This window comes from Geotrypetes seraphini, chromosome 5 (assembly GCF_902459505.1).
Source record: "Geotrypetes seraphini chromosome 5, aGeoSer1.1, whole genome shotgun sequence".
In the NCBI taxonomy this organism is placed as follows: Eukaryota; Metazoa; Chordata; class Amphibia; order Gymnophiona; family Dermophiidae; genus Geotrypetes; species Geotrypetes seraphini.
The window spans coordinates 67872974-67889287 of NC_047088.1; the positions used below are offsets into that span (position 1 = coordinate 67872974).

Sequence of the window (16314 nt, forward strand, 5' to 3'; positions counted from 1 at the left end):
AATTAAATTTAGGAGTGGTCATTTGCATCAATGAAAACATGGTCAAATGCCTCCACCTACATTATAGGTACAGAAGGCTGGATTCTGTGAATGGCACCTAGCACTAGGCATTCTTTATAGAATCCTGCCTAGCGGCACCTAGGCATACATAGATGTCACTAGGTATCCTAGAGGTAGATGCTGGTATATTAGGCTATGATTTACTTGAACACCTAGCAACGCTTAAGTCAACCATGCCTATTCTCCACCTTTAACCACACCTACTTTTCAGACAGGTGTTGCTAGCCGTTGGAGGGTGCATCCTAAGAGTTCAGCGATGAACTCTTAATTGTTAATTTTTTTGGGGGGGGATTGGCTATAAACTGGTGTGGTCAGTTACCATGCCAATTAAACCAATGAAAAAAAATTGTGTGCGGATTCCAAAGTTAGGCATCACTAGGCCATCCTTGGTTAGAGCACCTTACGGTGCCTAATGTAGGCATCCTGACAGAATCAGTTCTAGAGGCCATAATTCTGTAATTCTGTGCATAATTTAAAGGAACACCCAGATTCACCTATACCCTGCCCATTCCAGCACCCTATTTTTTTACTTGTACATAAAATTTAGGCACAAATCCCATGCCTAAATTTACACATGTAACCCATAATTGATTCTAATTAATGCTTGTTAAAATGCTAATTATCAGCACTAATTTTCTTGGAATCAATGAAATTGTGCACACAATTTGGGTACGTGACCAAAATGGAATGCTCAATTTTTGGCATTTTTTTTATAGCATTAAGAGAATAGTACTCTTTCAAGAGCATGCACTATCAATGACATTTTTCCTGTGACAACACAAGATTCCCAGAAACAATGCAGGACATGACCTGAAGCAAAAATGTTCAGGCTGCATATCCCTAGAAAGCTTTTTATTAGAATGGATGATCTTTGTAGCAGATTCTTTGAATTGTAAATTTGTCTTTTCTTGTTTAAAGGATATTCTGGCAGCTAACAGTTCTGTAGTATTTTTGCAATGTTTTTAATGCATTGATGTTTTATTGATTTGTTAAGATTTTTATGTTTTATTGTGTGGCACAGTGGTTAGAGCTACAACCTCAGCACCCTGAGGTTGTGGGTTCAAATCCCACACTGCTTCTTGTGACCCTGGCTGGGCCTGTTACTTAACCACAAAAATGTGAGTAAATAAACTGTAAAACAGATATCTCAAAATGATTCACTCAATGAAAATGCATGCCATTATAACATCAACTTTACTTGGGAAGGTCTTTTTCTTGAAGGAAAAGGTTCTCAGAAATCCAAACCATAGACTGTCTATTGGTGACAACTGGATTGTGATATCTTTCATTGATTCTAAAAACCTTCTTTTTTATATAGATTTTTGATTTTGTACTGTAATATGGCAAAATATCTTAATTGTCATGTCAAATGTATCCTTTTTTTAAAAGGTCAAAGGTATCCATTACTTAATCCCCCATTGCCCCAGGTACATTAAACAGAGTGAGAGCCCACCGGGACAGATAAAAAAATGCTCAGTACCTGAATGTAAATCATTTAGAGGGGCATAATCAAAAGAAATGTCTGTATGTTTCTCGCCTAAGTCTCTAATCGCCCAAAATCAGCTAAGTAAAATATACATTCCTATTTTTTAGAATCGTCTAACTGTACATCCAGCCGTTTGATTACCCAGACTGCTAAGTCATCTATCTTTATACCCCATTCTTGTCCAAAAATTCATCTAAGTCAAAAACACCCAGAACAAGACCTTCTGGGCGTGGGCGGGGTCAGCATAGTGATGGACTGGATACCTAAACGTTGCACCAGAGTAGTGTGGGTACCTTACAGGGCACTGCTGTGAACTTCATAAAAAGGATGCCACATACACATCTCACCACAACAACTTTATAGGTCATGGTGAGCCCCCCAAAACACCCCCATAATCTACCTGTCTACCACCCCAATAGCCCTTATGGCTGCAGGTCCCACTTATATGGCAGTACATAAGGGTTTTGGGGGGTGCACATGTTTCACCATGCATGCAGTGGTTAGAGTGGCTTATGGGCCTGGGTCCTCCTCTCCATAGTTCACTAGCCCACCCCCCAGACCACTTAAGCCACTTCTGTGCAGCTCTACTAGGCTTTCCTATTCCAGGCTGCCAGGTGCTAATGTGACTTTTTTTAATGATTTTTATGGTGGTGAGGGTGGGGGGTGGGTTCAGTGATCACTGGGGAAGTGTGTAGGGGTCTGTACTTTGTCCCTGCAGTGGTTATCTGGTCACTTTGGATACCTTCTTATTTCTTAGACCTGGTTTTAGATGGCTTAAATCACAACGTCCAAGTTCTGTCTAGGCAGTGTTGTTAAACTTTCAGTTATACATGCAGTGCGACTAAGTCTAGGATGGCCCATGTCCTGCCCAAATCCCGCCCTCGCCACTCCTCCTGAAATGCCCCTTTTAGCTCTGGGCGTACTGCTTCACTGTGAAGGCCTAAGTCATTTTTAGATACGTCTAAACCCCGGTTCGAATATCGGCACTTAGACGACTTGTCTCTCTCATCGTCCAATTGCCGATTTAGGTCGGTTTTTAGACGTATTTCCGTTTTGATTATGAGCCCTTTAGGCTTTATAAATACTAAAAATAAAATAAATAAATATTTGGTCTGACTGAGGAGATAAGTTTTTTAATGAAGATTTTTATGAAGTTTATGAGTTTTTTTATGAAGATTTATTCCTGCATAGTAGGAGGGACCTCCATTGACTCTTCACATGTACCCACAATTCTATCTTATACCTTAGATTTTTTTTTAAAGATGTTTTGAAAATAGTCAAATGTTCCCAGCCAGCTGTACTTGAAATTTCAGTACAAATAAATCTTCTCTGATCTCATAGCACAGGGTTAATTCCATGGTTGCTGTATACTGTACAGTATATCTGTATTCTATAGTAGTTCATGTACTCCTATTTAATAAGGTAATTAATGGAAGCCTGATGCACTGCTTATACGTTTCCAGTAGCATTAGTTAGTCATAGCTAAACAGCCTTATTTCAACAGTCAAACGCTTCCATTGTTAAAAATGGAGTCATGTAGCAGTTACTGTCTTAATTATACCACTATTTAGAGAAATAGTTGCTAAATTATATTTTGGGGAAGTCCAGCATTTTCAAAATTATCTTCTCTAGCAAAAAGTGGAATTATTTCCAGTAGTCCTATGAAAGCCAGTTTAAATGCATTAAGGGCTCCTTTTACGAAGCCGCGTTAGCGGCTTTATCGCATGCGACTTTTATCACGCGCTAGCCGAAAAACTACCGCCTGCTCAAGAGGAGGCGGTAGCGGCTAGCGCGGCCGGCAGTTTAGCGCACGCTATTACGCGCGTTAAATCGCTAACGCGGCTTCGTAAAAGGAGCCCTAAAGGAACCAATAATGTCCATTCAGAAACTATTCTTAGAAGAAAGAATGCTCCGAAGGGAATAAACTATGGCAAAATATCAGGAAACTTTTCTTCATGGAATAGAGTGGTGTATGGATAGAATTGCCTCCTGGTAGAGAGAGAAGCTGAGAGAATTCAAAAATGCATCAAATAAGCAGAAGATTCCTCTAGATCAGGGGTGTCAAAGTCCCTCCTCAAGGGCTGCAATCCAGTCGGGTTTTCAGGATTTCCCCAATGAATATGGATAAGGTCTATTTGCATGCACTGCTTTCATTGTATGCTAATAGATCTCTTGCATATTCCTTAGGGAAATCCTGAAAACCTAGCTGGACTACAGCCTTCGAGGACCGACTTTGATACCTGTGCTCTATATAAATACGTGTGTGAAGAGCTAAATAGAAACTGAGCACTATGACTCTGCAGCACGAATGGCGCTGGACAGACTAGATGGCTCTTCAACTAGGGCAGGGGTAGGCAATTCCGGTCCTCGAGAGCCGGAGCCAGGTCAGGTTTTCAGGATATTCACAATGAATATGTATGAGATGGATTTGCATGCACTGCCTCTTTAAGAGATTCAAATCTATCTCTTGCATATTTATTGAGGATATCCTGAAAATATGACCTGGCTCCAGCTCTCGAGGACCGGAATTGCCTACCCCTGAACTAGGGTTACCATATGGCTCCGGAAAACGGAAGAAAGTAAAACCCAGAGGTCTCAATCTGTCCTCATTTTTCTGGAGCCATATGGTAACCCTATCTATCTGCCCTCATATTCTCTGTTTACTGTTTTGGTATACAATTGTATTATGACAAATGTAAAAGTGATACACCTTGTTCAGACATCACAGGTATATGTTGGCTAAGGTCAGTAGTAAATACCAATATTGGTTCATCAAATACGTTCTTCCCCAGCAACCTCCAAATTTCAGAGGACAGGTCACTCCTTCTTTCATAGGTTTGTCAACCTACTAAATCACCCACAATGAGCAGAGACAATACAAATGGAGGAGCAATGTTAGTTGTTTTTGTTTTTTTTCAAAAAAGAGAAACAGGAAAATAAATGAGGCTCTGCATTACAATAGCAGGTGCATCATTAAAGGGAAATGTCCTTAAAAGCTTTATGCAGAATAATTTAGCCCATTAGGCACAGGTAGGGATTCGGATTTAGCTCATGCTGTTTCCAGTAGCAATGCCAAAATCAGTCTGAAGGCAGAGCTTGGAATGTGTGGACATGAGTGCAATGTTTGAGAACTATTTGCAGTTTTCTGGTTACCATGGACCAGAGCTATCAAATTCCAGTTCCCAGAAGTCTGCAAACAAGTCTGGTGGTCATGTGAGTATTATTTTTTTTTCTTCCATTAATAAGCATTCTTCTTCTGTATTTGATTGACCATCAATTAGCTGCCTTCCAACCGGCTGATTGGAAGTTCTGAGAAAAGACTGTTCTGGTACAGTGTATGCAGCTTCAATTGGATGGATGTCATGCTGCGCCCTTTACTTTAGACTTATAGAAGAGTCTTCACTACATTAGGAGGAGCTACCGAAAAGTTCTCAGCCCAACCGACAAAGCTGGGGCAGTCTTCCATCGAGGGCTCCTTTTACTAAGCTGTGGTAGCGTTTTTAGCGCGCGCTGCAGATTAGCACGTGCTAACCCCCGCGCTACGCGGAAAAGCTAGCACCAGCTCAATGGAGGCATTAGCGTCTAGCGCGCGCTAAAACCGCTAGTAAAAGGAGCCCTAAGTCCAGCAATTTTCCACTTTTTTCGTTCCTTAGTTTTCTGGCAGAAAGAAAAAAAGTGGAAAATCATTGGACTAAGTATATAGCCCTCGATGGAAGACTGCCCCAGCTTTGTCGGTTGGGCTGAGAACTTTTCAGCGGCCCCCTCATAGAGCCGAAGCAGAAGCTGGAATTGCCTGAAAGCTTCTGTGAAGCAACTAAAAACCCTGGATTACAGTACTAGAGATTAGCATTTTAATAGAGTGTGACTATAAGGGCTGGTGATAAAGAGCTGTTTTGTTTTGATTTTATGTGTTGGGGGAGAGAGGGGGGGGGTAGGTTTCTCAAGCCCTGTGCTCCTTTCAGAAGGGAGTCTGACAGAGACAGAGATGTACTTTATCAGAACCACAGCTGTGCAGCTTCAAATGGGGTTAAAGCAAAATAGACTTTGTTCCTGCATCAGTCTTGAAAGGATAAATAGTCTCTTCCCTCCCCTCCTACCACACATACACATTCACATGCGCACACAATGCCCTGTGGTGTATTAAAGAGAAGCCTCGGGGCTAGTGTTTCACTTGTTTAATGAAGGAAAAAAAAGCGATTTCATGACACAGGGTGGAGAGGCGAGAAGAACCGAGGAGTGGGAGTTGCTATGGTTACAGAAGTTAAAAGATGCTGTACCTTGAATCTATACTGCTTATCCCTTAAACAGCGGTTCTCTTCAGTCTTAACTGACTTTCAGTCAGACCACACATGGAAGACCATATGTTTAATCATTGTTGCTTTTTATTTTCTGAGCTGAATTTTGTGAAAGATGTAAGAGCTCGGCTGATTAAGCTTTTTCCTAGAGACACAGAATGGGAATAAGTAGACCAGATCCTTAGTGAATATGAAATAAATTGGATTGATAGCATGAAATGCAATCAGACATACTTTTGGAAGCCTCTGTACTAGATTTCCCCTATCACTCTGCCAGCACCTCTTTATTCTGTGAAACACAATGGGTCTTTGAGATCTGGGCTTCTGCTTCAAGCGTCTCGATAATAGAAAAACTGTATGGATGTAGTTTTGTGGTATGAATACATGCGGCGGGGACAACTCAGGGCACTGAGCTCTCAGTTTGTTTATTGCAACCTAATATTTACCACAGGTCTTTGAAAAGACTTCCCACTGCCTTTGCAGTATCTCCACACCTTCTCTCCCCCCCATGGCCCATCAGCACAGACATGTACCCTTAAACACATTAGGTAAAGTTGTTGTAAAGATTCCAATTTACCTCAGAAGTCAAAATTATAAAACTGAAGCACCGAATTTCGGGGTTGGGAGAAAACCTGAGTACACGGTAAAACAATAAATGACGGCAGATAGAGACCCACTTGGTCCATCCAGTCTGCCAAACGAAGTGGCCAAAATTGTGCCTGTCTTTCTGTGCAGGCCCTAGCCAAACATGCTTAAACCCTCACCACCCTCTCCCCTCCCTTTGTCAAGTTATGCTAAGCTGAACTTTGGTCAAAGTATTCATGGAAGCCATGAGTGTTTTCAGCTTCTGCATATTCTCTGTTTAGCTGCTATTTTCTGAGACGTTAAACAGTTTGATACTACGAGGAGCCAGCCATCTGCTGACCTGAAGATTGTTTGCAAATTGCTACCTTCTGCTGCTTTCTGAATGATGATATAGCCACATCTTCTAGAGGCACTGTTGTTTTCCAATTATTCTTTTTTCAGCTTACAAGCATTGCAACTTTCAGGCTTGTTTTCAAAGTACTTAGGCCCCCAATAGTAGCATAGTGGGGGTGGGATGCACCAAGGGTAGTGGCGTTCTCCCCCTCACCCTCTTCTCCACCCCCCTGCCATGTGCGCTCCCCTTCTCTTCCCTCATACCTGTTTAGCTTCCCCGGCATGAGAGCATCTCTATCTTGCTGTCCACGCCGGCATCGGTTCTCCCTCTAATCTCACTTCCTAGTCGCGAGACCCAGAAGTGACATCAGAGGGGAGCGCCGAGGCCAGTGTGAGGAGCAGATTTGATGCACAAAAGGGTTCTCTGTGTCTGTTACCGATCCTCTTAGTAGCCATCGAGAACCCTATGCAAGCGCATTACAAGGACCTCATTAATATTCTAATGAGCTCTCCTTGCGATACACTATAGGGCGTGCCCCTCCTAATTTTACAGGGAAATTTTTACAGCAGCTCTGAAACTGCTGGTAGCTGTTTTGCTTGTGTTGTGCATAACAGCTGCACTCTCCCCACCCCCCCACCCCCATCCCTGCCTAGCTGATGGCGGCTCTAGAACCGTGATCAACTGAGAGCTGGCAGAGAGGAGAGCAGCGGCTGATGGCCCAGCTGATCGGGGCTTCCCCTACCGGCTAAATGTCTTTGCGGCCAGTCTACTAAAAAAGCTGGTCCCTTCTATATTCCAAAGGCTTGTTTTGTGTATTTTTTCTTTTGAACTTTTTTTTTTTTTTAATGGTTCAAAAAAATAGATGCACATCTGAAAAATGATCATTTTGGAAAAAAACAAGTGGATGTTTTGCAGTGAAAATGGACGTTTGGTACTGGATTTTTGTGCATCTTTCACAAAATATCCAAGCTCGGATTTGGACGTTATATTGAAAATGGCCCTCCATGTACTGTTCTATTTCTACTTCTAACCACGTAGGACTGAATTCTATATATGGTGCCTATAAAAACTGGCACTGAAAAAAACCCTGAGTGTTATTCCATACACAGCGCTTAAAATTAGGCAGGGTTTATAGAATATCGCTTATACCTGGTAATTGCACCTAAGGTTAAGCACATCCATTTGTACCAACTGAAATGTGGTGCAAATACTCATGTCTAACCTCCACTTTTTCAAAACTGCGAAAGCGATTTTTTTGCGGCAGCCGGTATACTGAATGCTGTGTACTACTCTAACACTCATAGGAACTCTGTGAGCATCAGAGAGCACACAGCATTCAGCGCACCAGCCAGCACTAAAAAACACTTTTGTGGGTTTATAAAGTGGGGGGAGGGTAAATTAGGTGCAGATTCCCCTTATTCTATATTTACATGCTTAAATTCTTGGAATGCCCCTGATCCACCAATGACTCTCCCATTTTCGCACCCCCCTTTTTGAACTCGAGTAAATTTAAGCATGGATCCAGAGCCTAAATTTATGCACATAACTTTAAATCCAATTAGCACTGATAATTTCTTGTTAGGATACCAATTAGCACTATTAGCTTGTTATTCAATTAAATTGCGGGTCTAATTTGCCATGCATCCAAATTTGCGTATGCAACTCAAAGCGTCATATATACATTGGGAGACAATGTATTGAATAATTGAGAGATTTTATTTTTTTCTTCTTTTATACGATAATACCAAAAAATAGAATAATTTGAAAATCCTCATCCCCCAAAATAGAAAACTGCATGAATGCTTTCATGTTCAACATACAAAGTAGATATACTGCTAATGCCTAGCGTACTTTACACTATATAGGAAGAATTCTATAATGCGACGATTTAGAGCTAGATTCACTAACCTGACTCTCTGTGCCCGATCTGTGGCCGATCCGTGCAGGCCTGACCAATTCACGAAACATAAAAATTAAAATGAAGGCAATTGGAGGAACGCCCCCCTCCGACCGCAAGAATCGCTAGTGTGCAATCCTGACACATGCACAGACCATCTGCTTTCCCTGTAGATGGTCTGCGCATGCGTTTGGTGTCCGTTTATGCTGGGTTCTTGTTTTTCTTTATTGGCCCCGACTCTCCTGCTCTCCCAAGGAAGTGCGATCCCCGGCGGCAGCAGCCTCTTCCCCTTCGCCGACACAAGTTCACTGCTCCGGCGAGTCCCTGCCCTGAAGAGCCACAGCTAACACGTTTTCAGCAGGATGTTGCCAGTATTTTAATCTTATACACATAGATGTGGCATAGATGTGGCATAGATCTGACTAGTTAAAAAGTACACACCATGTCATTATGGTATGTACTTTGCTAGTGGGCATGCACAAGGATGGAGCACACGAGTACATGCACTGATTATAAAATTTTATAATTTACATGCATGCATAATAGATATTAATGCTGACATTTACACTTGCCCAAAGGATGGTGTAAATGCCCATGCCTGCCACATATGCTAGTATTTTATAAAGAAAAGTACTAGGCACTTTCTTAGCCTCTTATCTTAGGGATCTTGCTGTAAATTGACTCTCCACAAGTGTGCATCCATACTTTTATTTATTTTCTTATTTATTTAGTTATTGGGATTTATTAACTGACTTTATAAAGCGATTTTAGTCACACACGCAAAAAAAAAAAACCCCACCAATATTAAAGCATATTGGTGGCTGGCCAGCTCAGCGGGATTTAACCAGGCAGGGCCTCCCCTGCCCAAATATTATTATGTTATGTTAATCAGGTTTTCTGATCCTTTTCCTATTTCATTATAAGAGGATGGATCAGTTACCCAGGAAGTTACAATGAACAGTTTGACACGGACATTCAATAGGGTTGCTAGCACAGGTAGATCAGTACAACCATTAATTCAGCTGTAGGGCCATAATAAAAAAAAACATCTAAGTCCAGTTTGGACGTAGAGTGCTAGTCGCTCAAAGTCAGCACCGGTAAAATGTCCATTTTCGAAAAGTATGTCTAAACTATTCCCTTTTTCAAAATCATCTATCTGTACGTCTAGGCATTTGATCGTCCAGACTGCCACTACGTCTATCTATATACCACCAAAAATTTGTCAAAGCTCCAAACGCCCAGAACAAGACCTGTTGGACATGGGAGAGGCCAGTATTGTGATAGACTGGCCACTCAGACATGGCAACAGAGCAGTGGGGCACCTTACATGGCACTGCTGGGAACGTCACAAAAAGGGTGCCAAATAAATATCTCACTAGAACTCCCTTATAGGTTATGTGAGCCCCCCAAAACCACTATACCCACCTGTCTACAACCCCAATAGCCCTTATGGCAGCAGGTAGCATCTATATGGCAATAGAGTAGGGTTTTGGTGGGCTCCCATTTTCCACCATGAATGTAGTGGTTAGAGTGGCTTATGGGCTTGGGTCCTCCTCTCTATGGTTCACTAACCCACCTCCCAGACTACTTAAGCCACCTCTGTGCAGCTCTAGTAGGCTTTTCTATGCCAGGTGCTGCTGTTCAGGAGGCAGGTATGTATGTTTTTATTCTGAACTTTGTTGGGGGTGCAACGGGTTCAGTGAACATGGGGGGGAGTGTGTGTGGGTCTTTACTTTGTCTTTGCAATGGTTTTCTAGTCACGTTTGATATCTTTTAGGTACTTGTACCTGTCTACATCGTCTTACTCACAATGTATAAGTTTCACCTAGACAGTCTTGTCAAATATTTAATTAAAGTCTAGGTCGGCCTACATCCTGCCCATATTCCGCCCTAACCACTCCTCCAAAAATGCCCCTTTCAGCTCTGGGCGCACAGCTGGCTTCAGAGGCCTAAAATGTCCCTGGATACCTCTAAAAAGCCATTTCAATTATTGTCACTTGGACCAGTGGTTCCCAACCCTGTCCTGGAGGAACACCAGGCCAATCGGGTTTTCAGGCTAGCCCTAATGAATATGCATGAAGCAAATTTGCATGCCTATCACTTCCATCATATGCAAATCTCTCTCATGCATATTCATTAGGGCTAGCCTGAAAACCCGATTGGCCTGGTGTTCCTCCAGGACAGGGTTGGGAATCACTGACTTGGACGACCTGTCTTTTAGATTGTCTAAGTGCCCACTTGGTCTGGTTTTTAGACATATTTAAGTTTTGATTATGAGCCCCTTAGGTTATAGTTACAAATAAATAGTTACAAGTACAAGTAAGTCATCATTGGCTCATTGTTATGCCCCTAAGCTTAAAAACATGCCTTCCATTTATTTGCCTAGATTTATGAAAGTAATTTATGAGCTTGGTGCTGAAAATCAGTGCTAAGCTCCGAAGTCTTCATTTCCCCACCCTAAATCTATCTCTGTTGCCACCCACATTTTATGCTCCTGAATTTGAAAGGTATGCACTCAACCCTAGTATATTTTCAAATAGGTCAGTTTATGAGCATATGTGCTATAATTCAGAGAAGATTGACAGCATATCATTTCGTCCAGTTTTTGACATTACCTTTAGGGGCTTAAGTTATTATGTGATTGTATTGTAATTGAAAGTGTTTTCTTTCTTTCTTTTTTTTTTTTTTAATTCTTTATTGATTTTCCAAATATTAACAGTGCAGTACACAAGTATATAAACATATAAAAAATCAAGAAAAGCACACTCATCTTACAGACATACATGAGCAACCATTTTATCCCACCCACCCAGCCAATGACTAATCAATAAAAACACAAATAGTGTTTTCCATTTATGCTGTCTTGAACTATTGTGAATGTTTAATTTTGTTAACCGCATAGTCATAGGCGGTCTAGAAATTTTAGAAATAAATTAAAGGGCTCCTTTTACAAAGCCACACTAGCAATTCCTGCATGGCAAATGCAACAAAGCCCATTCAGTTCCTATGGGCTTCATCGCATGGGCCACACGGGAATCACTAGTACGGCTTTGTAAAAGAAGTCCAAAGTTAGGAGCGTAAATTCTATGAATATTGGGCCCATCAGAATTTGAATATTCCTATAAGTATGATGAATGGTAAAAGGTAAAGTTTAGAGCTGGATTTAGGGTAGGGAAACAGGGTGGTTGCCTGTGGAGCCATGTGCGAAAGGGTGCTACTGGGAGCACTAAACCGATCTGATACTGGAATAAGAGGTAATAGAAAGTGAAAGCGGGTATTAACTGGATGAAGGAATCCCCTTCCCTCATGCCAATCTCATATCTGCTGTTGTCATGAAATAAGTGATTGCCTCAAAATTGCTTGCAGGCTAATATTTAATGCTTAAAAATGTAGGGGCATGCATTTGAACTGCAAAAACTTAAAGGAACAATACAGTTTAGGGGTGAAGAACTTTTGTGCATGAAAGAGGAGCAGGACTTGGTTGTGATTGTATGTAATGATCTTAAGGTGATCAAACAGGTAGAAAAGGTGATGTTGAAAACTAGAAGGATTCTTGGGTGCATAGCAAGAAGAATGGACATTAGGAAAAAGGATGTAATGATACCCCTTTATAAGACTCTGGTGAGACCTCATTTAGAATATTGTATACAATTCTTAAGGCTGTATCTTCAAAAAGATATAAACAAGATGGAGTCAGTCCAAAGGAAGACTACTAAAATGGTCAGTGGTCTTTGTCATATAGATCCAGATTCTCTATAGGGACTGATTCTCTGTAGGGCACTGATTCTCTATAGGCCCATAGATTCTCTATAGGCCACTGATTCTCTAAAGACTACCGATTCTTTATAGGCCAGATTCTCTATAGGCCCAGATTCTCTTAAAAGCGGCCGCTGATCACATGTCAACCACACGATGGTGCCCTATAGAGAAACGCACCTCCGCGAAAGATAGGCACTGGAAATGTAGGCCAGGGTTTTCTGGGCCCACATTTCCAGCACCTATCTTTGTCATGAATCACGCCTACATAGGCGCTTTAGGCTGCCTCATGTCACTTCTGGCATTAGCCACACCCATTGTGGCGTTAGGTAGTCTAAAGCGTCCTACGTAGGCACTATTCTGGCGCATATTATTTAAGTTTTAGTAGGCGCTTTAACAGTGGAGTTTTTTGTCATTATAAATGGCATTTGTTCATTAACTTAGGCGCCAATAGGGCACCTACCGACGCCTAAATTTAGACACCGTTTCTAGAATTCCCCCATAGTTTATCGAGACAGACTTAAAGATCTCAATATGTATACTTTGGAAGAAAGGAGACAGAAGGAAAATATGATAGAGATGTGGCATATATACACAGGAGTCAAATCTCTTTCAATTGAAAGGATGATCTGGAATGAGAGGGTGTCGGATGAAGGTGAAAGGGGAGTGAATTTATGGACCACCTCTATGTGCAGGTAGTGGAGATGAAAATTGTGTGTGAATCTAAGATAGCTTTGGACGAAGTACATAGGATCTCTGAAGCAGTGAAAGGGAGAATAGATGGCATGGATGGGCAGATTAGATAGGCCATATGGTTTTTATCTGCCTCCACTTTTCTCTGTTTCTTGCCTGTCTTTCACTTGCTACTTCCAACTTTTTCAAGCATAAGGTATTAGATCAACTGAAAAAAAAGAGGAATAGTCATGAAAAGAGCTGCAAGAAAGCTTCTTACCTCTGGGGGGAAGAGGTAGGCAATGCCATCAATATTCTTTCCCAAGGTGCTACTTGTGCCAGATCAAGCCCTATCTGTATCCACTGTCAGCAAGGGCCAGATTCTCTAATGGATGCTGGAAAAGATCCGCATTCAGCGCTATTCAATAAAGGGCATGCATCCTTTATTGGCATGTACTTAGCACTGATTCCTTCACCCTAATTTTGGGCACCAGACTTATAACTTCTGAATCTGGTGTAAATGTTGGCATCCAAGTTGGGCACGTTGATCCATTATTCAGTAAAAATGTGTGCGGCTTTTCTGAACTCCTGAAACACCCCTGACATGCCCATGCCCATCAATGGCCACACCCTCTTTTGAGTTGTGTGCTATGGGATTGGGGGGGGCCCAGCATTATTGAATAGCATGCAGCTAGATGTACTGTATATGCAAATCCCAATTGGTGCCAACTAATGTGAATAATTGGCTGTTAGCATTTAATTATTACTTATAAATGACTCGTTAGCCAATTAAGATGCACATACACCTCAGGAATGCGCCCCAAACTTGGTTACCATATATAGAATCCAGGCTCAAATGTTGTATATCTGTACTCATATCTAGAGTATCTGTACCCATGTGGCCCTGTAGCTATCCACATCTGGACTGTCTGTTTACAAGAGTGAAGGTGTAAACTTTCCTATATGGTACAGAGGTAATAATAGACCCCCAAACTGTGCTCCCATATGAGAGAACTGTTTGGAATTATGCCATTTATTGAATAATCTTAGTTGTAATGCTGTGGGAGAGTTAAAAGTGGCAAAGGCTTTATTGCATCTCCCTCTTTCTCTAAACTCACTGCCTTTCTTTCTTCCTTCCTCCCTTTTAAATTGCTTCCAGGCTGCTGACTTATCTCTTTCCATTTCTTCTTTCTGTCTTTCTTCAAACCTGTCTCTTCTCTTTCTCTGCTTTCATGTCACTTTAGTAGACTACCTCATTATTGCTTTTCACTTTATAATTGATTCAAGAGAAGAAAAAAAAAAAAAACCAACACCACAAATAACATTTGCACACAGTATGCTCGTGGCGGTGGAGGGTTGGGAGATGGAGGACCTGTTGAAGATGGAATATTGCTGGTTCTTTCAGATGTTTGCTTAATTAGCAGCACAGGGGATGATTGATCTCCATGCTTCTGTCTGAAAGAAATGCCATTTGCAATCGGAGCCCCTACATGCCCTTTTCTCAGTCAATCTGCCGCATTACAGATCTGTTTTCCCTTTTTATGGATAATCATATTGTGACCTTTGACTTCAGCTGGCTGTTTCTCACCATAATAAACTGCACTCAGCTCAGTTTTGGGGTGAAAATGCTAAAAATAAAATGCAAAGTCTTTCTGAATCAAATTTTGAGTGAATGATGATCATATCTTGTGGTATTTATGGGAATCAATATTCCTGGCAGCATGTATGTGTATTAAATCATATAACTGGATAGGAACATAGATTCTGGTTATGTATAATCTCAAAACAATTTGACTCACAAACTCTTTAAAACTGAAATTGGAAAGAAATGACTCAGCAGCATTTCTCAAATATAACACCATGACTACCTATAGCTACCAACATCCCTATCTTATAGCTGTAGAAAGATTTATGGATGACTAATCAGTTACATAAACAAATACGTGCCTGTTAGTTTTCTAGGGGAAATCATAATCTCCTTACCCAAGGTTCGTTATTTTCTCAGTTTATACTAAGAAGCATAGAGGCCAAGGCTATATGAAGTATTTTATTAGAAATATAAAAAATATGATTCACAAGCCAGCAGCAAATAATAAACTAATTATTGTTCACAATGTTTCTGTACATGCATATATCTCATTACATAATTATCACACCACACTTGCTAGATAAATGAGTAAAACTAATTCTTACACTCTAAATAATTCCTTATAATAATAATTCCTGATTAGCAGCAAACTATTAAAGTTTATCACCAAGAGTAGCTTTACAAATCCTTATCCTATAGATCAGGGGTGTCCAACCTTTTGGCTTCCCTGGGCCGCATTGGCTGGAAAAAATGTTTCTGGGGCCTCATAAATGCGCAAACGCTGCTGCAAGACAAAGGAGGGAGCCGGCAAGATGGTAAATACCTGGGGGCAGAAGAGGAAAACACTGAATTGCCCTCGACCGGGTTGCACAAAATACTTCACAGGGCCGCAGGTTGGACATCCCTGTTATAGACAATAGGATTCCCTCTCTAACCCAGCTGAAAAGACATATAATTCCTTATCCTCACCATCCAACTAGGTCGTAGCACAAAATCAGGTGAACTGGAAGACATTTTTCATCCGCTCAGCAGATATGGAAATCCTTCTGTTTAGGAACAGTCCATCAGCAACTGGAGAAGCTGTAACTTAGGTTGGCAGCAAAGGTTTCCTTTATGTGATGGAATCCAGATCTGTTTAAAGGTCCGGTTCTCTCTCTCTCAGGCAGAGAGTCACAAGAGGTAACTTTTCAGGTCTTAATTATTATAGAAAATGCAGAGTAACCTATGATAAGATGCGAGTTCCCTTACATCCTGGCACAGACTAAATTATAATTAGCACATTTCACTTGGATCTCGTCAGATTACCTCTCCGGACCAATCCAGACTTAGATGAATAGCCTTTCTGTATAGAATTTCACTCAGGCTGTGAAACAGAGGTGCCTTCATTAGATAAGAAGCACAGGAGCAATAACTTCCCCAAGATTCACATAGGCAGAGCATGTAGGCATAGCTGGATGTCCTTGACTAGAATACAGTTCTGGTACATACCCAGAATGCATCAGGCAGAAACAGCACAGATGTATTCTTCTTTCTCTTCTTGCTAGGTTCAGGCTGGAATGATTTCTTGCAGACAATGGTTCAGGCTTTATGATGTCAGAGAGGCCTAACCTTCAGGTGCAAATAAGGAAACACCCCTACATA

At 41.3% G+C, this 16314-nt stretch overlaps 1 protein-coding gene across 3 annotated transcripts in view; it reads left to right on the top strand.

Moving 5' to 3' along the window:
* Window positions 1–16314, top strand: part of FRMPD3 (FERM and PDZ domain containing 3) — a 496827-nt gene that overhangs the window by 318439 nt on the left and 162074 nt on the right. Inside the window, exon 1 of one of the 3 annotated variants that reach the window (XM_033945379.1) lies at window positions 1126–1178. The exons of the other annotated variants lie outside the window; for them this stretch is intronic. The gene's annotated coding sequence lies outside the window, so the exon portion shown is untranslated. Of the gene's footprint in view, window positions 1–1125; window positions 1179–16314 lie in introns of those variants that run through there. 3 annotated transcript variants of the gene reach the window in all.